General features: G+C 41.3%; 1 long non-coding RNA gene across 2 annotated transcripts; it reads left to right on the forward strand.

The window, feature by feature from the left end:
- The first annotated feature begins 2,150 nt into the window (after positions 1–2,150).
- On the forward strand, positions 2,151–21,975 carry LOC146432409 (uncharacterized). 2 transcript variants are annotated; one of them, XR_014854430.1, is made up of 4 exons: positions 2,151–2,526; positions 2,661–2,769; positions 3,594–3,668; positions 21,937–21,975. It is a non-coding gene; the product is annotated as an uncharacterized LOC146432409 (long non-coding RNA). The 2 variants fall into 2 exon arrangements; XR_014854431.1 differs by lacking the exon at positions 2,151–2,526 and having other exon boundaries at positions 2,648–2,769.
- The last annotated feature ends 941 nt before the right edge of the window (positions 21,976–22,916 follow it).

A 22,916-nucleotide genomic window follows, 5' to 3' on the forward strand; every position in this document is an offset into this window, starting at 1 on the left:
CTTGATTTGAATATGAAATTGAATTAGTGGAGCTAAAAATATTTCTACAGCACTGCACTGGTGAAAAGCAATAAACTCTTCTATGCTAGATAGTCTAAGGAAGAATGGACAGCAACCTCTGAGAAAATAATAACCCTTTTTTTTGCTGTTACCATGACAATGTAGCTACAAACACTTGTGTTTGGACTGTACAGTTCTCATGAAATACAGCTTGTCAGTTCTTTTTATAAGCCATAAACCCTTTCAACTCCATGGATGCAGAACAGTTCCTAACAAGGAGAGAGGAGAAGGGGATTGTTACACATGGGATGTGTGCAGGTCCTCGTCAGTCCTCAAAATACCAGGGCAAGGCTATGCTGGAGGACTCATTCTAGTTTAAACATCTATTTGTTTATGCATGAATATGTTTCTTGGATGATTTTGTTCAGATTTGGTGCCTCTGAACCCCTCTGACTGTGTTCCCAAAGTGTGTTGACACAGTCCTGCAGCTCAGTGCCCTCACTGCATCGCTTGTTGTGCTATGAGGAAAGACAGCGCAGTCTCTAATCCATGTTTAAAATAAGGTTGTTATTTTAAGCGACCTTTTCCTACCCCTTTTCAATCTTTGCATGCCTGAGGGATTCCCTTTGGAGTCCTAATAAATAAAACAAGAGCAGGCTTTGCTCCGCATTGGGCAGCCCAGGGTTTCTGTCACTGCTGAATGAGCAGTGAAGGCTGAGCAAGAACCTGGGACAAAGCAACAGTGAATTTAGTTATTCCTAAGATTGTAGGGGTCAGAATGCAAAAGTGTGGAGTTTAGCATTTCTCCTTTATAGCCAAGGAGAAAACAAGGCTGTCAGTCCAAAGCACAGGTGTGTAGATGATTTTAAGCTATTCATGGAAGTGAACCAGGTGTGTCAGTTTTCACTTGAAGGTCACACACCTGAGAGCTTCTCCCTGATCCCCTCATTAAAATGGGCCACGTTCCCCTCTTGCCACGTTTTCCTTTTGTTTTCCAATGTGCAGCACACAGCAAATGTGCCTTTCATAACAAACCTGTGCACGTGGCAGTGTTTCTGCAAATGTACAAAAAAAGGCTGAATTTAATGGGATTATTCATAAACCTAAATTAATCTCAGGTTTGCAGCATCAAAGCCAATGTTCCTAATCCAAAGGATTTAACCAGAGTAGATTTAAGATTGCACAGAGTAGATTTAGGATTGCAGGACAATCTCATCTCGTCTGAGTTTAATGATCTTGAAAATCAGGGTCTCCTGAATTACCTCGGTAATGATCTGAAGATAACTCATATTCAGGAGTACTGGAAGGAAAATGGCACCTGGGTGTTTTCCCATAATTGCAATTTCCAGTGTTGCTAAGGCATAATTTCCTAGAGACTGATTCCCCAAATCTTTGACTTGCATAATTAAATGACAATTGCTGACCCAAGATGTGTCACAGAGCTGTCTACAGATAAGAGAAACTTATCAAAGACATTTATATTTCTTTTACAAATGCATGACAGCTGGTCCAGGAACATGGAATTAAGCTCCCTTTCTTGTTAATTGCTGCTCGATAATTACAACAGCTCTTTGCTATGGAAATGTTTCTGTATTCCTGGGTTTGTGTATTTTTCTGTATTTCTGTACTTATGGTCCACACTAGTTTTGTCACTGCCAGTGACAGCGAGGTGCTGAGCCTGCTTTGAGGGAAGATTTTGGAGATCTTCTGGGACAGTTGAGTACCATATTTTCCATGATACCTATGTGTCATTATTAGCCTTTCAGGGCAATAATTGTAATGATTGTATTGATCCCTCACTGCAGGCAATCCCAGGTTACTGAGGGTCAGTCTTCACTTGGAGGTGCCTGCAGCCTTTGGTGCTGGGAAGGGAATGGAGCCATGAGAGGAAAAGGTCTGCAAGCAGCCCTGAGTGAGAGGTGCCAGGGGAGAGGAGCTCAGCTCTTGGCTCTGAGGAGAAAGCTGCTCTGCTGAGGGCCAGGTGAAGGTGGCTGCAGGCAATGGAGGAACAATCACCCCCACATCAAACTGATCTTGTTCTGGGCCGTGCTGCGGCCTGTGCTCACCATCCCCCAGCTGCGTGCTCTGTGACAATGTGACAGCCCCACACAGCATGGAACACTCCTTTGCTTGGCAGACAGTCAGGGGGAAGGGCTCTCAGAACCAGGACTTAGGGAAGTCCCCCTTCCCATTTCCAGTGGGGGACCCATTTATTCAGCTAGCACAGCTGCCCCAGCTCCTCAGTGCTGAGGCAGAGGCAGCCTGCCGCGCCTGCTGTGCCAATGCAGGGGCTGAGTAAGGCGGGCAGGGCTGAGGTCAGGCTGATTCACGGTGCCCAGAGCTCCCCAGGGAGGGCAGCCTCAGCGCCCTGAGCTCTTTGTCACTGCTGCCTCCTCCTCCCAGCCTGCCCTTCCAGCACAAGGTGGCTCTTGCCTTCCCCGAGCTCTCCCCTAGTTCAGGGCTTTGCTGGGTTACCTTCATGCCTCCTCTGGACAAGTAATCTCCGACTGGAGTCAGGAATGTCAGGTGTGGGAGGGGATGGAGGGCTTAAGCCTTTCTTGAAGGAGGCTTGAGGAGGGGACAGTGATTTATCTTTGAATGTTCTTCCCTCCTACATTGCTGTTGAGCTGGTGATGCAGCTTTCTGTAATGATTCCGTAGTGACTAATACCTGAAAGCCATGGAAATTTCTCTGAACCCTTGATGAGGGAAGATGAGCTTTTCTGTTATCACGAGGGAGGCAGAGGATGCTTTTGCTTTTGTATCAGAGGTGAGATTTGTATCAGGTTGCTGTGTCACTGCAAAAGTTATAGCAGCCAGCAGAGAGTTTTGAGAGCCTGGTGTTTTTCAATCTGCTTACCCAAGACAGAGTTATATGCATGATGTGTTTCACTGTCAAGCTGCTCCTGGAACTGAGTAAATCAACAGAAGGACAGTTGTATTTTAGAGATCAGAGGAGCAATATTATATTAGAAAACTGGAAAATATCTCATTTCATCTGAAGCTTTCTTTTTGGTGCCTGTTGCTTAATTTGACACACACATTCAGTGATATTTTAGTTACAACAGCCTTCTCATAAGCTAGGAAAACAGCTGGCAGATTGGTCATTGTTCCTGAGTGTTTCTCTGACCTCAGCCTTTGTCTAATAAGCTAGAATCTCAAGTGATGGGCATCAGCTGGTTTTCCATCAGAAAAACTCTTTTCCCAGTTCCATGAAAACGCTTAAATTAAAGTCTCAGAATTGGGATTTTTTTAAATGCTCTTCCCATTAGGGTATGCATATGGAAATGTAAAAATAAGTGAAAAATACATTGAGGAGCAGTTCACAGACTGGCATTTATAAGATCATAATTAATTAATAGGAGTTTTCCATGCTCTTGCATAAAGAATATGGAGAGGTGACCAGGAATGCACCTCTTTGCTGTTGTAACAAATGCAGTGATGTACATTTAAACAGGGCATTGTGAGCTGGGTTAGCTTCTTAAAAGCTGAGATTAATCTGCCTTCCCAATTCTTTCCATTATTGTTTTGTATTGTCATGTTCTGCTGTTACATTTTCTAGTAACTTTTCTCTGTTTAAAATGTCATTTGCAGAATGTCCAAGGAAGGGGAATCTACTACAGAGCCAGTCCCTTGCAGTCCAAGCCAAAACATTAATTCTTCAGGCAGGTAATTGAAAACTTCTGAGGCTGGGTAGTTCTCTCTTGCAATGTTTGACATTTATTATTTTGTAATAGGGTTTTTATAAAGGAAAGTAATTTTTCTCCAAGTACTTTTGTTCCCTTTCCCTTCCTCTTTTCTTTCCCGCTGATATAAAATAATATGCAGTTTGTTGACACAATTCCAAGTTATGGGTTAAAAAAAATCCTGACAGATTTATTTAATCCCCATCCCATACATCTATCTTTTAACTGCACTTTCCAAAAAATTTTATGGCTGATATATTAGTATGGATTTAGTCTTTCAAGAATCTCATATGGCACACAATGACTGCAGGCCCACAAAATGAACTTCAAAAAGACCTTTTCCTGCTCTACAGAAAAGCCCAGTCATTGGTGGTGGTGCAATGTGTGGGTGTACACAAAGTATCAGGCAGCGTTTTTCAAGGACAACAATCTGCACATTCTCTTTATGATCTGCAGATTCAGAAAAATAATTTACTATAAAGTGAAACTTCCTGGATTTTATTCACAAAATAAGTGAGGGAAGGACTCATCAGTGCAGCATCATCGGGTGGGAGGTGCATTGGGATGCAATCTGGTGTGGAGCTTCGTGCTTGGAGTCACGAAAATCCCAGTATTACTGAGATCATGCTGAAGTGCCACTCAGTGAGTAATGCCAAGTATTGTATTTCCCTGCTTTGGTAACTTAAAATCAGAATCAAAAACCTGATGGAAAATTTTACATCACATGTGACTAAAGGGCCTTGTTTTCATACAAACCCAAGGACTTCTGTGATGTGTTAGCTGCTCTGCTGTGTGCTCTTGTTTCCCTGCTATGTGTTAATTTGGTTATTCAGACTGGAGCAGTGCAGGGAGCTTAGGAGTTTCTCTTTATGTGGTAGCAGCACCCAAACAGCTCTCCAAACACAGAGCTTATTCCTTACTCTAAAAGAGACAGTACATCCTTGAGCCTCTAAAAACCTTCCTTTGTTTAGCCCACGTGCTTGTCTGTGTTCTACATGGTTCCAAAATAGAAAACTTACTTCTGTTTCCTAAGGCTTGAGGTCTATAATTGTTCCAACACTTCAATACAAACCAGGAGAGGACTACCCAGCTGTAGCTTACCTTCTACAGATAAAGAAATAGCTCATGTCCTTGAATCTCTCTGGAACATATGCTCCAAAGGGTGACTTGGAGTCTGTGGGAGGATTTTGTATCATAACTCAGTGTTTGGTGTGAAGTGTCACGGTTTAACCCCAACTGGCACCACACAGCTGCCTGCTCACTGCTCCCCTCACCCTCAGTGGGATGGGGAATGGAGCCAGGGAGAAGTGGGCTGAGGTAGAGACAGATTAATAGGCCAGAAAGTGAAGGGAAAATAATAATAATAATGATGATAGTGATAAACAATATACACAATGAGTGATGCATAATACAATTGCTCACCAGCCACTGACCAATGTCCAGTCAGTCCCCAAGCAGTGATTCCTGCTCCACGGCAAACTCCCCCAGTTTATGTGCTGAGCAGGACTTTCTGAAGCCTGGAATATCCCTGTGGCCAGTTCAGGTCAGCTGTCCTGGCTTTGCTCCCTCCTGGCTCCTTGTGTTCCTGCTTGCTGGCAGAGCACAGGAAACTGAAAAGTCCTTGACTTAGCAAAAGCACTACTTAGCACAGCTAAATTATCAGCGTGTTACCCACATTATTCTCTTGCAGAATCCAAAACACAGCACTGGAGCAGCTCCTGGGAGGAAAATTAACTCTCTTCCATCTGAAACCAGGACAGAGGCTGATCTGAGTCAGTGGCACAGCCAGGCCAAAAGGATGCTCCAGGCTGAAGGGCTGCAGGCTGGCTCTGGTGACACAGTAATTTATCAAAAACCCATGGGGTTCAACATGACAAACACTCTTTATAGGCACACTTGTTTTCCTGGTGAGCATCTGCCTACCCTGACACATTAAATGCATTGTATTTGTAGGCACTTTGTATTGCATTTTGTATTGCATTTTGGTGTTTTTTTCAGGTGGGAAAGACAGAGCAGTGTGTTCCTTCCCATCACAACTGTGCTCAAACTGATCCTCCATTCTCTGCCTGTTTAATGGTTTCTTTTTTTAAACTTATGTCCTTTCAGTTCTTAAATCTTAGGGCTGCCTTGGATACCTACTGTAAGTGAGAGATGCCAGAAAGAGCATATTGATAGTACCTTTTCTCTGAGGCATTTAAGGGCCTCACTGTATTTCTTACCAGCCCCTTCTTGTAGGCTCAGAGTCTCCAGATCTTGTAGTATTTGCTGTCTTTCCCACTAACTCTTACAGAATTTGTTGTCTTTCCCACTAGCTCTTACAGTATTTGTTGTCTTTCTCACTGACCCATCTGCTGACAGTTTTGATTAGGCTGTGGTGGAACAGGGAGGTTTCCTGATTGCACAGAACACCTTTAAAGTGTAGCCCAAGGATTTGGGCACAGGAGGTTCTTTCCAGTTACTAGTCTTTAAACCTTTTAGTTCAGCTGGAGATGTTTCTCACAGGCTGTGTCTTGTGCCTTGGAAACATCTGGAGAAGTGTTGGGGAAGATGAAATAGGAAAGCCTTAGAGATATGATTACCTTGCAAAAGATGCTGAGAATATGGAAAGTATTAGCGAGATTGAGATGAAGACAAGCTTTGAGTTGAAGAATAGCTAGGAAACAATGGTATCGCCACTGAAGGTAATCGCCCTTCTTAATAGAACAATGCCCTCTGCCTAGGCAGGTCCAAGGGTCAGAGCAGACACTGCCTGCCTGGCAGAGGTTCCAAAAAGCAGTTTTTTAAGGTTTAAAATATAACCCCATATGGTAATGTGCTGATTCTTATAGGTTATATGTAAATGTTGTAGGGTTTGTAGCTTGTCCTAGATTGGTTAGGGAGAATTAGAATATTCAACACAGAAGATGATGTATTGTATTGTAGATGGTAAATCAGTCTCTTTTTGCCTCTCTCTCTCTCTCTCTCCCTCTTGCTTCTCTGACCTGCTTTGAGCTGCGTCTGGCAGCCCCTAGCAGGCTTCTCACACCCACTCTCTTTCACAATAAACTCCCATGCTCTAAAACCCAACTTCAGAGATCTCTTGTTTCTATTCCATCCTCATAACTAAATACCGCAGAATTAAATCCTACAGAGAAGGTACAGACAGCTCCTTGCTGGCTTTGTTCTTAAAATGTCAGACAGAAAACTTAACCTGAGAATTTGGGGTCAAAGAACTTACTATGGTTTCTGCTCTGTTTGTATGTGTGATGTGTGGAAGGAACTCAGCAGTAAATAGAGCAAATCTTCAGGCACCTCTGTGTGTCTCCTTGTGCCACCAGAATCTCCCGGTGGCTCATCAAAGGTACAAAATTGAACAAAATACAGTGTTTTGTACAAATGATGGAAATGCAGGGCCCAGATATTGGAAAGCCTCATCTTCTGTAATCATCTGTACCCCTCCAGCTGGGTGGAGTACTTCCTTCTGGATCCATGGGGCTTCCTTTTGCTTTCACTGAGGTCAGCTATGGCACGAGAAGCCCAGCCACAGATCAGACATGAGTTCAGGTCAGGGATGACAATATTTCAAAAGCATTCATCTTCTGCTGTGACTGAAACCCAGTTCTTTCATTTCTCTAGCAGAAATGTGAAGTAGCCACCAAACAGGTGTTCTGCTTAGGGTATTGGTTTAACTCAGTGAGTTTCCTTGATGTGAATAGTGACCATCTTTTTCTTCCTATATTTCAATACCATGATGCTTACCTTTTCAAAATGAAACATACCTTGAAGTGAACAGTCCCATTTTTACATTTGTGTGTGCACTGAACTGCTGCTAAACAGCTTTTGTGTTCCATGCCAGCAGCAGCTGTCGTGTGTATGTGGTCAAAACACAGCCAAACTCTGCCCTTGCCTATGTGCCAATGGAAGTGGGATTTTCTGGACATTGTGGATAATTTTCATGTGTTTGTGGCTTATGCAATCAGGGAGCATTTGCTAAATGCAAATTGAATGGTGTTGTTGGAATCATGTGGCTTGACATTCATGGGGAATTGCAAAGGAACTGCCAGGACAAAAATGTGTCTCTTCTTCGTATGAGGGATAGTGCAGGTCTAACAAAGATTTGAACGATTGCTCTGAGGAGTCAGCATTGATAAATCATCCTACTCCACACAGTGTATTTGCACTGCTGTGAAAGTGGAGGCAGCCCATGGAAGGGTCAGTGTGGGGAACAGCAGCAGGAATTAGCAAATAGCTTTAAGAAAGCTCTGTTATATGAAATGTCAGTAATGTACCACTGTGGATTGGAGCACTGCATTTCTCTACTATTTTCCCTTTGTTCTCAAGACTTTTTGTTCCAGATTGGAGCAAATGACAAGTACCCATTAAAACTCATTTAGCCTTCACACTATGAATTGCTCTGCTGCTGTGGTGGGAAGTGACTTTTGCCTCTCTTTCAAACACATGGAAATGCACAGCAAACCTTTTACAAGGTCTACAATATAACATATATTGCTGTTAAAAGCCACCTTCTGAGGCAAAATAATACAGAACAGCATGACCAGTGCAAGCCAAAAGAATATATTGAGGAAACCATCATGCTGAAGACAACTATTTCAGACAGAAAAAAAGTTCTTGTGATTAATCAAGGATTTGTTCTCTGCCTTACACCTCATTACCATCAGTAGAATAAACCAGAGCTCAGTGGAGTTTCTCCTGATTTATAACAAAGCGAGAGGACTATAGTAAGTATCAAATAGGTCATACTCTCTGCTGATTTCTACCACACATCATGACTGCCTGACATCTCTGCTGGTTTTAAAATACTTTCTGTTTCATGTAGGAGCTTTTTATACCATTTCTACTTGCTGTGTAGGGGAGAGGAAAATTAATTGCAGTCTAAATGAGATCCCTTTGGCATGCATTTAGATGTGACTAAGAGGACTTCTAAAAATATGTTAACTAACATGGTTTATTGGGGAAGAAAAAAAGAACATTTTAATATATGCCTGCAGGTAAAGGTGATCTACAGACTGAGAGTGCCTTTATGAGATCAGCTCAAGAAATTAGAGTATTATCTAGTCAGTCACCTCTCCAGTCTTTGACAATGTCCATAATGTGCTACCTAAGGTGGTGTAAAACCCCTTCTTGTCCTTTGTGGTCCAAACACATTCTTCTGTGTTGTAAACATATTCTTCTGTGTTGTAAACATTGACAAGTAAAATGGGAGGTACATGATTTTGCTGCTTTCTGACATTGGTAGAACACAAGCAGACGCAGAGTTAATTCAATGGAACTTTTTGCAGGGAAGCTGGACAAATCCCTGCTGTTTAACTCTGGAATGTTTCCATGGATGAGTGACATGCCCTTTGCTTGCTGTTTGAAGCATTAGAGCTCATGTGCTGAGAGAGGAACACAAAGGGCCCTGCCAGGTACCTCAGCTGCCAGGGATGAGGAGTTTCAGAACGCTGGACAAGCTCAGGAAATGTGTGCACAAGAGCCAAGTGCTACACCTGGCTCGGGTGTAGCAGCAGCCAGGGTCAGAGCAAGGTGGGGATGAGAGGATGGAGAGCAGCCCTGGGGAGAAGGGCTGGGGCTGCTGGTGAGGGAGAAGCTCAGTGGAGCTGCTGATGTGTACCTGCAGAGCCAACCCTGCCCTGGGCTGAGCCCAGCATGGGCAGCAGGGCAGGGGGGATTCTGCCCCTCTGCCCCTCAGGTGAGACCAACCTGCAGAGCTGCCCCAGGCCTGGGAGCACAGGAAGGAGCTGGAGCTGCTGGATTTGCTCCAGAAGAAGGTTACAAAAATGATCAGAATGCTGGAGCACCTTTCCTGTGCAGAAAGGCTGAGGAAGTTTGGGTTGTTCAGCTCGGAGAAGAAAAAGCTCTGGGGAGACCTTGTTGTGACCTTTCAGTACCTAAAGGAAGCTTGTAGAAAGATGGGGACAGACTCTTTAGTAGGACCTGCGGTGACAGGACAAAGGGCAATGGTTTCAGACTAAAAGGGGGGAGACATTTTTCCCAGCGAAGGTGGTGAACCATCAGAACAGGTTGCCCAGAGAGGTGGTGGATGCCCCATCCTTGGAAGCTTTCAAGGTCAGGTTGGGCAGAGCTTTGAGAAGTCTGATCTCACTGCAGATGTCCCTGATCTCTGCAGGACTCGATGGTTTTAAAGGTCCTTTCCAACTCAAATCTTTCAATCATTCTATGAATTCCTATCATTGCAAAACTGAGACTTATCAAAAATTCGGCCTTATTTACCATTCCACGTCACCTTAATGCTTACATGAAGATAGATAATCTTCTTTTGACTTCTGATTTATGTCCTGAAGATTTAGACTGATATTTTCCCCATTTTTTTGACGGGCAGAATCATTTTAACATAAAGGCTTAAAACCAGTAGCAGCTTAAGCCACCAGCCTAACAAGGTTAAATTCTCTCCCCTAAAATGAAGGTCCTAAAATCACCCCCACTTCCATATAAAAATACTGTCTCCTTTTGACTTTATGTTTGTCTAAGGAATAACATTTGCTCTTCAAAAATATGTTGGGAAGTTTATCTATAGAACTAATGATAGAACAGAGCATGTTTCTAAAATAGTCTCCTTTTAGCCTGCTTATCTCTTCCCTGACATTTCTTACTGAGCATCAGTGAGCAGGCAGGCAGCTCTGTACTGACATCTGAAAGCAAAGCTCCAGCAGCAGTATGCAAAAGGCTATGGAACAAGCAGTCACATGGTTTCTATATTTTCTCTCTTTGTTTACTGCGTTTGTAATGCCAAATGGCAAATTAAAAGAATGCCCTAATCCCAAAGAGTAAGGCATGGTATTTCTCCTTCCCACATGGATGGTTGTGATTATCTTTGGGGAGGGAAGGCATTTTATATTTGGGTTTTTTCTAATATTCAGTTCTCGTCTTCTCCAAGTAATTTCTGAGCATATTAGTGCAAAACGATGTAATTTATATAAAGTGAATTATTATAATGAAATGTATGACTAAATTTACAAAGATTAATATGTGTGGTCTGTAAAATCTTTGAATGTAGGAGAAGACACAAAAATGTTCCTTTTTAAAAAGGAGCTGGCAAGGTTGGGGTTACCTTGCTAGGTTTTGTTAAGAGCTGCAGAGAAGAAAGACATCTTTGGTCATATTGCCTTTTTTCATCTTTTACTGCTGTGGTTTTCATCAGGGAATTCAATTCTGGCTGCTCACCTTCATCTTTTCCAAATGCCAATTTTTTTAAAACATGTCTTATAATACACATGATGATGCTAGAGCCAAAGGAAAACTTCTAATAGCTACTAATAAAGGGCATTAGTGATGTTTAGATTTAAAATCCAATTTAACAAATATTTAAAATCCAGGGGAAAGAAACAGAATGAGGTGTGGAGATAATCTTCCTCCATCCTATCTGAATTTGTCTCTCATCTCCCCCTCGGGTAAAGGTGATGTGAAGACAAAGTCTGGCTCCTGTTGAGACCTCCAGGTCCTGCCATTGCTGGTGGCAAAGTCTCAGGGACAGAAATATGGAATTACAGGGGGCTACTTGGTTTTTCCATCCAATGACCTCCAGGTGCAGTGTTCAGGTCTGACAGAACAAGCAAGGACATGACAAAAACAAAAGAAAAGAAAAAGGATATGTAAAACCACATTTTTTACAGACTTGGGCAAAGCATACATTGGTTGTAATAAGAATTACTGGGGCAATTTTTTAAGCAATGTGACCTTAAGGATTGAGTCTGTATTCTATAGCTATAATGTTTACAGAAACAGATGCATCTGAAAGTAATTTTAAGGAGAAGGTCAATTGGTATCAATTTGTTATTTAAAGAGGTTCCACTAATATTTCCTGAGTAGCCTTTCAAGAAAGATAAAAAATATCTCTAGAAATACTTTCCCACATGCATTTAATATCTATTTCAGTGCACAAAACTCAACTCTGCGCTCACACTTGGACAGTTATGTAATCCAAACACACTTTTAGCTTATACAAAACATTTTTAAATACCCTTTAAAAATATATACTTTAGTTTCACTCTATGAAAAATAACACAGTTGTATTTGGACAATGCTGTTGCTCAGAATTCAGAAGAGGACTGGTGGGGAAAATAATATAAAACTGGGATTAAAGTTCCAGCACAGGTTACACAAGCCTGGAGAGAGCTTTTGGGGGTATTGACATTCCCAGCATTGACTTTAAGGGTCTGAGGAGCTGCTGCAAAGCACAGCAGCAATAAAATGGCAATGTTCTGTGCAAAGTCAATTTACGTACAGATTAATGAGTCACTGAAGCACCTATTAAATGGCAGATGGTGCTTAGGGCTGGGAAGGAGAATTTCCATTTGTTATTCTAGCAGAGGGCAGTTACTGAAGTCAAAATGGTTGTTAGGAATTAAAAGGCAAACAGAATCAATGGCATTTGTTTTGTTTTGGTTGCAGGCTCCATGATAAGATTGAGCAGGAAGAGAATATTTAAGTTAAGGGTTTTCTTGAATAATTGTGATGCCTTCTCCCAAATCTCTCTGCGCCTTATGAGATCCCAAATACCCACTATACATTGTTTTCAAAATGGTTTTGAAGTGTGTGCTCCAGTCAACAGCATTTATCCTTATCAAGATAGGATATTGTGCTTGTTTTTCATCATTCATTGTGCAAAGATTATATAGTATAGTAATCGTAGACCTAAAGGCAGGCTGAGTATGTCAAATTCTTCTTTTAAAATGTAGTTGCTGACTGAAAACAGAAAATTTACAGCTTTAAGTAGTAAAGAATACATTTTGAGACCCTCAGAGCCTTCTGGAAAGTATTCTGTTATAGCTTTCTTGCCCTCTGTGGACCTACCTCCCTGTTATCCTGATTTTTTTTTTTTAAATGCACACGGAACTCTACACATGGAAGAAGCTGGAACACTTTGGCGCTTTATGGATGCCTATTGCCTGTTAGGGACCCAGCTTGTGCAGTAGAATGGAGCATGAACTGTGATTTCTTAGACCTACCACAGCAACAATTTCAGGCCCAGGTTTTCAGGGGTTTTTTGGAAATTATTCTATGAATTTAAAAAAAAAAGTTTACATATTTTTGTTGGCATTTTTCTTGGAGGAAAAACACTTTCCAAATACTTCTTTCAAGCATTGAAGTAATTCTTTTAAATAAATAAAGACCAGACAAATGTTTTATAGTCCCTTATTTACACTGAAATTCTATTTTTGGTCTGTTTCAAAAATGTTATCAGTATAAAAAATTCTTTGGATATAAAGCAAACAAGAGGCTACTCAAGAAAGAGATATTAAAAGCTATATATTTTTATTTGATACTAGTGGCTTTTTCATGTATTTCCTGGATACCAGCCATAGGGACCTGGAAGAGCAAGAGGAATTAGAAAGCTCAGAGTAAGCTAAGATTGAAAGTGATTCTTTATGTATTTGAAAGGTTTCCTGTCAGCACCACCAGACTGTGATAGTGCAGGTGAGTCAGCTTAGTCTGTTGGGCTCATTCCTGGTTTAAATTGTGCTATTTCATGGACTTTGGTGATGCTACCAAACTGTGAAAATGAAGGGAGAACAAAAATGGTGAAGTCCTGGGTGGGGTTTATGACAGCTCAAGGAATACAGTGGGCTTGAGCCACCATACACTTCAGCTTCCTCTACATATTCTTTTCTGCTAATGAGATATATTCTTAATAACAGTATAAAAATGTAAAAGATAAATTATCTTCTTAATTCAGACACAATCAGTTGCATATAACCAGGATGATGTCTTCCTCTCAGCAATGAAACCAATACCAAACTCATTCAGAGCCATGACCCCCTGAAAATTAGTCCCGTTCTTCTGAAGTTGATTGATAGGCATTAGAGCAGAGCTTAATCCTCCTTTCTCCTCTTTCTAATCAGAATAATTGCTTGTTTATTTCTACAGTGCCCCTAAGCACACAGAAATGCTCCTACACAACTGAAATGTTTGCATAGGTTAACAACTTAAACATACCATTGTGTGTTTGATGTTCCCTTTACATGTGACCCCAATGGCTAAAATCTGGCTGTACTTCAAGGAAACATATAGACTGTTCCTAGCAGTAGAAAGAATAAGCTCTAACTAACACAGAGGATTTAATCTTGAGTAGTGCTGGACATTGACGACGTCCACTGAATCATCTGGCATGCAGAATGTCTTTGTGTCAGGTTTCTAATCACAGTTATCTGAACTCATCTGGCTAACCTGGAGCAGCTTTTAATGCTCAGGAATGAGCTCTGAACCAACCTGTAATTCTGCACGTGGGTTTGGTCTGAGATCCTCTGCTCACCTCACTATCTGGTACAGGAACCATGCACAGTCAGGTTTCTTGTTCTTTAAGAAACTCTGCCTAGCAGTGGAGGTTATTAACCTAGCAGGTTATTACCGTTAAAGATGGTCAGAATAAAACCCAAGCAATAGTTCCCCCTGACTTCTGAAATATTTTGCCTTAGGATAAGTCTTATGGTTCATGATCATCTGAATAATCCCCATCAACCTTGAATCAGGTGTGAATAGTCTTAGTGTAATTAAACAGAGGAGCAGGTTGCACAGGTGGCTGCTCAGGGGACAGGATTCTGCACTTGTAAAGGTCATGTGGAACAAATTCATCTTATTGTCATCACTGCAGAAACATTTGTTTGTAACATCACTGACCATCAGATGACATGAGCAAGCAGAGAGAAGCAAGAGAGCACTTGAACTGAGAGACTGGCAGGTGTTGCATTTCCATGATTTGGCTACTGGTGTTTTCCACAGGTTACATACTAGGCAAAAAGCCTAAAGAAAAACTCTGAATGGTGTCACAAATGTATCAGCCCATTTAACAATATAAAGTGATCAGGACTTCTTGATCAAAATACCATTGCTTATACACTGCTATAACATTACTGGTATAGTACAAATATAAAATATATTTCTCAAATATAGGGTTCCTATATATATATGTTTTGCATCAAGATGACCCACAGGAAATATAGGCTATCCCACATGAATTGTAATTAAAAGTTACTTCCTTTTATTTACTCACTAGTCGAGTTAACAATTCTGAGCATAGTAACCAGTGAGAGAAAAGATTAGGCTATTACCACTCCTTGGAATGCAGGAATTATGGGTGTAACCAAATCTTGGATAAAACTCCACATTGTACATTTTTGTATGATGCCAGTCCAATGAAAAATGGATTAAAATTGTAGAGATGTTTCACTGCTCAGAAGGAAAAAATGTAACTTGTGTCTATTTTGCTGTATTGTGAACCACCACGGGGAGGGGAAAAGAATATGAATAATTATGGGCTGCTCCTATAACTCGTGAGAATAAGAGACCTCACAGTAGTGTCGTAAATCTCTCTAATATCTAGAAGCTGTGAGGAGCAGAGGAAAGAAGACTGCCCCTTTGGTGCTGATGTCACTACACAGACAGACGTCAGTGTCCCAAGAAATAGCAGTGACGTGTTCTGTGACAAACCTTCCTCTGGTGGAAGCGTGGGATCCAAGGGAGACAAAGCACAAACTCCCTCCTGCAAAACAAGGAGAGTGGCTGTGCTTCAATATTCTGTCAGTGCATGGCTGGCTGTGCAGAGATTTATCTGAGTCTTTGTAAATCTTTGTTATAATCTCCTACAGTGTTATCACCTTATTTTCATACTTTTCTGCTTTACTGGGTCATTGCCTTTGTCATGCTACACCCTTTTATATCTAATTATGGAACAAATGCAATAATAAGCTGGCTGTGGATAGATGTGTTATGAGAATATAATGATCCCAATCACAGTCAGGTTTCTGTTCACGGTTCAAATTCCCAGAGCAGGTTTATTGTGCACTTCAGGGACAAAACCAACTCACAGTCTTTATGATCCAGAAATAGTATTTATAGTACAAAGGACTCTTTTGGTCCACTGTTCCTCTTAGAGTCAGATCACAGTGTTATCATCCAAATATTCCATGATGATTCCTGTGAAGGTGTGTCTCATCTGCTCACCCTAATTTTCTGAATATTTGGATTTATCTGGCCCTTGCTGAGACCTCCATTTGTTCAGAGAGCCTGGAACTAAACTTGCCCCTTCTCTCTCCCTGCTGTCACTCTACATGACAGTGCTGGGAAAGGACAGCCCTGCCACGTGTGAGTCTGGCTGGCAGTGGGGTGAGAGGAGAGATGGGAAACCTGCACAAATGGAATTTTCCAGAGATTGCCTCAGATGAGGCACAACACATCCAGGCCTCCTTCCCACTGCACCTCCTTTATCCACAGGCAGCTGACTTCTCATTCCAGCTCTCTGCACTCCTTGCTGCTTGAGATCACTTTGCATAAAAATATGAAAGAGAACTAGAGAAGGGGTCCCTCTATATTCTATTCTGATCTCACAGCAGTGTGAGTTCAACTTAATAGAATAACTCTTGATTTAGGCCATGATTCACTCACTTTCTTGAGTAGACATCCAGTTTTAGGCACATGAATAAGGCAACTACTCATAGGAGGATGATGGCCCTGTAGTAGATATTTTTATGGGAAATGACTTCCTGTCTATAGAATGGAGTGTATCTGGGATCATAAATTTGTACTCACCACTAAAAGCTTATTTCCTTATTTTGATGCTGATAAAATAGGTTGAAAATAATGGATGTTCTTTTAGTTTTTGTCAGTGACCAGAGATGATCTCTATTATGATATTCTGCTACTTCCCTAGCAGGGACTTCTGTTAAAATTTTTCCCTGTTAGGCTGGGCAGGCCCTGGCACAGGGTGCCCAGGGAAGCTGTGGCTGCCCCTGGATCCCTGGCAGTGTCCAAGGCCAGCTTGGCCATTGGGGCTTGGAGCAGCCTGGGACAGTGCAAGGTGTCCCTGCCAGGGCTGGGGTGGCACTGGATGGGATTTAAGGTCCTCCCAAGACAAACCATTTTGGGATTCTGTGACTGATTTTATGCTGCATGTGGAGCCCTACAATATCAACCCTAAGATATATGTCACAGCAAAGTTATTAATAGAAAAAAACTGCTTCTATTTTCAGGTATGGAAAAGGAAATGATCAATAACTGGGTAGTAAATGTTATTTTAGACATAGCTAGAAAACTTTACCCTATTTTAGAAAAAGTTTTACCCTATTTTAATCTTCTGATTTGCTCAGAAATAACAAAAAAAAATTAAAATATATTAATGGAGTAGAATTCAAATAATATGTTAAAATGTTAATAAAATACATATAGTTACCCCTATGAAATAATAAAATAACTAGGAATATACAGCACCTAAACAAGAAATAGGGAGGATTGACTTTCATTCCCCCGGCAGTAATATCCTGCTGTGCACACACCTCCAGAGCTAGCTGTGCTCATTTAAATTTACTCTTGGACCCTTCAGCCAAAAGAAAGAGTAAAGGAAAGGAACACTGGCTTCTTTCTAAAAGGCCTCACTCTAACCTACCACAGTTCTGGATTATTTTTTCATTTACAGCTTCAAATAAAATGTTGCTTCTTTTTAAGACTCAGAGTTTCAACTAAAAAAAGCCATCGCCCTTCAGCAGCCTTAAGCAGAGGTGTGTGCCAGGGATGGATATTTCTCAGGAATCTCAGCTGACACCTGTTCATTACAGAGGAGGCTGAGCTCAGCAGTGCCCTTGGAGCTGTGCTGAGACCTCTCTGTAACATTTTCCATGAGTGAGACTGATGATGGCTCTGCTGGCACCAGCAACACACCTGGAGCCTGATATTTAAATAGCCCTGTGAAAGGCAAAGGGATTTCAGGGTGAAATAAAAGCTCATTTATACCAGAAAATTGGATTAGAGATTTGATCAGAATGGAACATAAAAGAAGAATATTTATTGTAAATGCTGCTCGTTAAAATGACATGGATGATTATTAGAGTTGTGTGGAAATGCTTGTGTTTACTGAGAGTGAATGGTAGAAGAATGATATGTGGAAAAATAATTTTTAAAGCCAGCTGTCTGGCTCAGTGTCAGAAAACTGGCTTAACTGCATCCCTGGTATAAAATAAATTAAAAGAACTGACTAAATTTAATTGACCATTCCCATGATATAAAGCCACAAAATCCAACAGTGGATGAATGCTTTTGATTTCTCCTATTTTCATGTAAGTATTGGACACTACTTTAATTTGTCAGTATTATCTTGATGCCTTTTAAATAAATTATTCTGAGATTAAAATATTGGTGTGCATGAAAAGAAGAGCAATAACACAGTGGATGTCTTGGTCAGTCATTAGAACAGCAGCTCTGCAAATACATGTGCACAAATTACTTTGAATTTTATTCAAGCAGCATCAAGCACAACCCCAAATGTCAGCAAATCAGGGAGGGAAGAATAGCAAAGTTACCTTTAGTAAAGCTGCCCATCATTTTCAGTTCTGATCCATTCTTTAGCACACAGGAGCTTGTACAGGAGCTCTGAGCTTTGAAGGCTGTGATAGGGGAGCTTTGGGACTCTGCTGTGCATCTTTGGAATGTTGTTCACAAACACAGATGGCAACTCTCAGGTGAGGAGCACCCAGGTCAGATTTTAGCCCTGCGTTTAGTCTTGAGCCTTGAGCTGGGTCAGGGGAGCAGGACATGCTCCTGCTGGCAAAGAGGTGTGGAGAGAGGGCTGGGGAAGGTCAGCTCCCCCAAAACACCAGCAGATGTTTAATTTCTTAAATTAAAGCTGTTCCTCTGAACTCAACAAAGCTCTTCTGCAGCAGAAAGGGAGATGGAAGCATTTGTCTTTGTAGGACTCTGACCTGTGCTCTATTTTTAATCAAATAAAATTAAAGACTTGTCCACAGTTTTGTTGTTGTTAATTGCCTCCCAGACATAGAAACATACTTCTGCATTTAGTCATTCAAATATTTGAGATGTTGGAAACAAAAATAATCAGGAAACCTTTACTGGGTTCCTTTTCTTAATTTCTCTGTCTGAATGCATCCATCTGTCAAAACATTCCTGTGCAAAACACGTAACATGAGGTACAGGTCTCAAATTCTTTCAGCACATAGTTTGCCATTTTGTCCAAAATACACTTAAAAATAGAAGTATTTTTCCTGTTTGTGCTTTTCCAAGGTACTACATCTTTGCTGAGAGGAAATGAAGCTACGGTCAGGTCTGAGGGAAAAGCTGGTGTCTTCACCAGGGGGGTGTTTAACACATTGTATTTGCCAGCCGGGCTCAGCAGGAAACCATTCTCCTCCCACCCAATTCTTGGAGACATTCAGCTTTTCTCCTATTCCCAGCCTCAGGACAACCCCCCAAAGCATTCTCTGTTTGCATTAGAGAAGTGGAGGAATCTCAGCAGGCAATGATTCCTGCAGCTAAAGCAGCTGATCCAATACCATTTGTTTTCCAAGATGCTCTTGGTCAATGAAATTGGAATGGTCTGAATTGTGACAGATAAGGGGAAAAACGTAACATTCACCTTTAAGCTCAGCAGTGTTCCTCATCAGGGAGGAATTGTTTGGCCTTGATTTTGATCAGTCTGAAGAGGTCTCTTTGCTTGCTCACATCTTTGCCCCAGTGTGGTTGTGTCCCACAGAAATTGCCCTGCAATTATTTCGTTTTCAAAATGCAAATGTACCTCTCATTTTCACGAGGTGCTGCAGACATTCTCACAATGCCAAATTCTATTTTTGTTTTTCCCATAGTGTAGCAATAACAGAATTCTAAACCAACAGCCTTTGAAATATTCATTCAATTGTGCACATCAATGTACCCTGCTGACAGGACGCAAGGGTTGGTGTTTCCAAAAACAGGGCCTGAATTTGCTGACTCCCCAGAAAAGAGCAGGATTCGTCCTGTGATCCTAATAACATTATTTGCATAAATAGTACTGAGTTGAATAAGGAATTACAAAGCTGTGTGTACATATAACAATAGCAGTGCTGTGCTTTCTCTGCTGTCCTGATAGGAACAGGTGTATTGGGAATTTCAGCTTGGGATTTTTTAACTGTTCATCGTTGTGGAAATTACAAAAGATATGAAAATGCAGTTCATGTTTTTGTGCATTATTCGCTGAGTGACCTTAATAAGCATTTTCAATGTCAGCTAAAACATTTCAGAGATTTGAATGGTTTTGGCATTTTTTCTCAAAGAACTCCAGTACAATTCAAGGAAGAATGCAGAAAACTGCCTGAACTGCATTGCTTGGGTTAACCAACCTCATCAAGGATTTATTTCCTGAAATGGATGGATTTTACTGGATTATGTTAGTACCAGGTGGAGTTTTAATTAAACCCCTATCCTGCTGCTGGGAAACAAAGCTTTACAGTCAGTGAATTAAAAACAGCTTTCTTGGGGGGCACAGGGAGGGGAGAGTAGGGAGGATGGAGGTGATGCAGGAAGTTTCCCACCATGGAGTGGAAGAGCAAACTCCTGCTTGAGGGCTTTGGAAACTTTTCATTTGGTCTTCTTCAGGCACAGCTCTTTGTTGGAGTCAGCAATCCTTGTGCTGCTTCTTGAAGCATCTCAGAGATCTCAGGAATTAGTACAAGTGATGCTTTTATTCCTCCTCTGGTTGTCCTTCTTTTTTCTGCTTCAGCCCAAGAACCCCCAGATTTGGCTGTAGAGTTTGGGCAGGGAACAGTGGGCAGCAGGAGTGACCCAGAGTGCCCAACACCCCTGGACCTGCAGGATTGCTGTGTCCTGTTCACCCATTCCATTCTCCAGCTGCAATTCCAGCAGGGAACTCAGGGCTGCTTTGCATCACCAACACTGCAGCTCTTCCCTTGAATGGAATACCAAATTGCATTTCCAGTTCATGTCAATGCTTTCCTTTTTGCACTGTCTTTTCTGTGACTCCAGTGGCTGCCAACACACAGTCAGTCTGACTGTGACCCCCAATTTAAAAATCCTGCAAAACTCAATGTAAAATAAATGTGATTTTAAAAAAAAACTTTATTTTTGATATTTGCAACCAAACTTACCCCACTCAGCACAAAACTGAAAGTTTAGAGTGTCTGAATGCTTAAAAGCCCTTGAATTAAAGCAAGCCTACAAAATACTGAAAAGGTTTTTGTACTGACAATACATTCATAAATGAGGAGAGTATCCAAAGTCTTTGTCCAGCCAAGGATGACCCGAAGCTACCATCCAAAATACTAATTTGCCTTTACAATATTCACAACATCCAAACTCCTGTCCAAATTTGCTTGTGGTTTGTTTTTTTGGACTTGACATCTGCTCTACATCAGACTCCTCAGATGAATACTGTATTAGCAGTAGTCATTCAAAAACAAATGAAGAAGCAGGAAAAACACTCAACTGCAGGGCTCACTTTAAAGTCTGGAGATCTCACTCATGCTGGAAGGGAGACAAGTGAGAGCAGGGTGAGTTTAAAGGGGTCACAATCCAAGCCAGCAAAAAAAAAGAGGAAGTCAACCAATTCACAATTTCTGTGGTTAAAATGCAATGTTGCTTAACCCATCTTACCCTTGCAGGGCAGGACGTTACCTTGGGACTGAAATAATAAAGATTGTTCATTAATTATTTACTTTTTAATTAAAAATGAACCAATTACTAACCAAGTCAGGATCTGTAGAATTTAAGTAAGAATTTAATATACTACTAATTTTCTGAAGGCTGAACATAAAACTATTCTTTAAAAATCTCCAACATTTATTTGGGTTTGACTATGTTTTTAGAATACAACGTGCTGTTTTCTAGAACGTCTGAAACCCTTTTAAACAGAGCTGGACATTCTGCTGATGAAGTCCCTGGGAAGGTGGGAGGTATAGTGGTGTCTCTTTGCAGCCTAAATCTTTGTGCTGGAGGACTTGGCTGTTCAGGAGTTTTGACCAGCTCAGCCCTTGGATAAATGTTGTGCAGAATGTAGGAATCCCTCAGCTCTGCAGGCTCCTGAAAACTGAATATGAGACAGATGTGCAGGAGGCATTATTTGCTTGCTCAGTGCTGTCTGCTGCCTTTTTCTTGTGCTTATTTCCTCCTGTGCTATAACTCAGACCTTCAGTATTATTTTTTTAATTACTACCTGAGAAGAAAAAAGGAAGAAAAACAGTTCAGTAGGTAATGATCACATGTAAATGCATTTGCTGTGCATTTATCATATATATGAATTGAGGGTCTTTATTTGCACAAGTGAAAGCTCAATTGGTAACCACAAAAAGGTAGACTGGAACAGCCTGGTCTTGTAATTCCCATTTTCTCTATTTCTCTGAGGTTTACTACAGACTTAGATCTGCTGCACAGTATCAAGATAAACACAGAAATATTTATTATTGATGAAGACTAAAGAGTTCTGTATTTTCTCTACCACATAATTTTTTTTACTTTAATAGGCTACCAAACTGCTGTGGACTGCAAGTTGTAAACCCTGCACAGGAATGTTAATTTGTTGAATAAAATGCTTTTTATTTATTGCCTTTCAAAATTGTGGAAACTTTTCTATGGCTCATATCTTTCACCTAACGTGTTTTCTCTGAGATCTCACATGTCCGACTTCTAAGATTTTCCATATGTGACTGGGCAGGAAGGATAGAGATCCAAGAACTCATGAATAGGGAGAGGGCAAAAGAGCATACAGAACAATACTCAATAGCAAAAAGTATTTCCATTGGAAAGAATAGCTATTGGGTAAAAATGAGGATTCCATAAGTTTTTCCTTTTATTCTCCATGCACAGATTAGCTGGAAATCTTGCATTCCCTTTGCCTTGCAAATGCAACCATAGCCCTGACATTCAGGAAGACAGTAATTTAATTTGCTATGCTGTCTTAATCAGAGACTTATGTGCAGCAAAATCAGACATTTTTACCCAGACAGTATTCTGTACAGCAGTGAGCTGGGGGCCCAGGCTGATGTCACAGCTGATGGTTCCCAGGCAGTTGTGCAGCAGCAGAGCAGTGCAAGGGTGACAAGGTGTCACCATGGAGGCTGCAAAGCTAAGGCTGCAGCTGACATGAAAAGCATGTGACAAAGGTGCTCCACAACTGAGACACAGCTGAAAAATATGTGAGAAAGTTCCTGGGCAGCTGGCTGGCACCCACAGCTCCATTATTACTTTCATTGAGGACATCTGAATTGCAGCAGCAGGCCTGGAAGGAAATGCATGGATTTGAAGTTCCCTGCAAGTCCAGTGAGGCATCCCTGACCTGCAGGAGGAAGGAAGAGGGCAGAACCTGCTGCAGGTCCCACTGCAGGGTCAAATGCGCTGAGCTGTGGTGGTCCCAGTTCCTGTGAGGAGATTCCTGAGTCCCTGCTGTTAGAAATGCAGAGTTTGTCCTTGAGGAGCTCTCCAAATCCCAGCAATGCTGCAGACT

Source organism: Lichenostomus cassidix, chromosome 11 (genome assembly GCF_008360975.1).
Source record: "Lichenostomus cassidix isolate B80296 chromosome 11, HeHo_3.0, whole genome shotgun sequence".
Lineage (NCBI taxonomy): Eukaryota > Metazoa > Chordata > Aves > Passeriformes > Meliphagidae > Lichenostomus > Lichenostomus cassidix.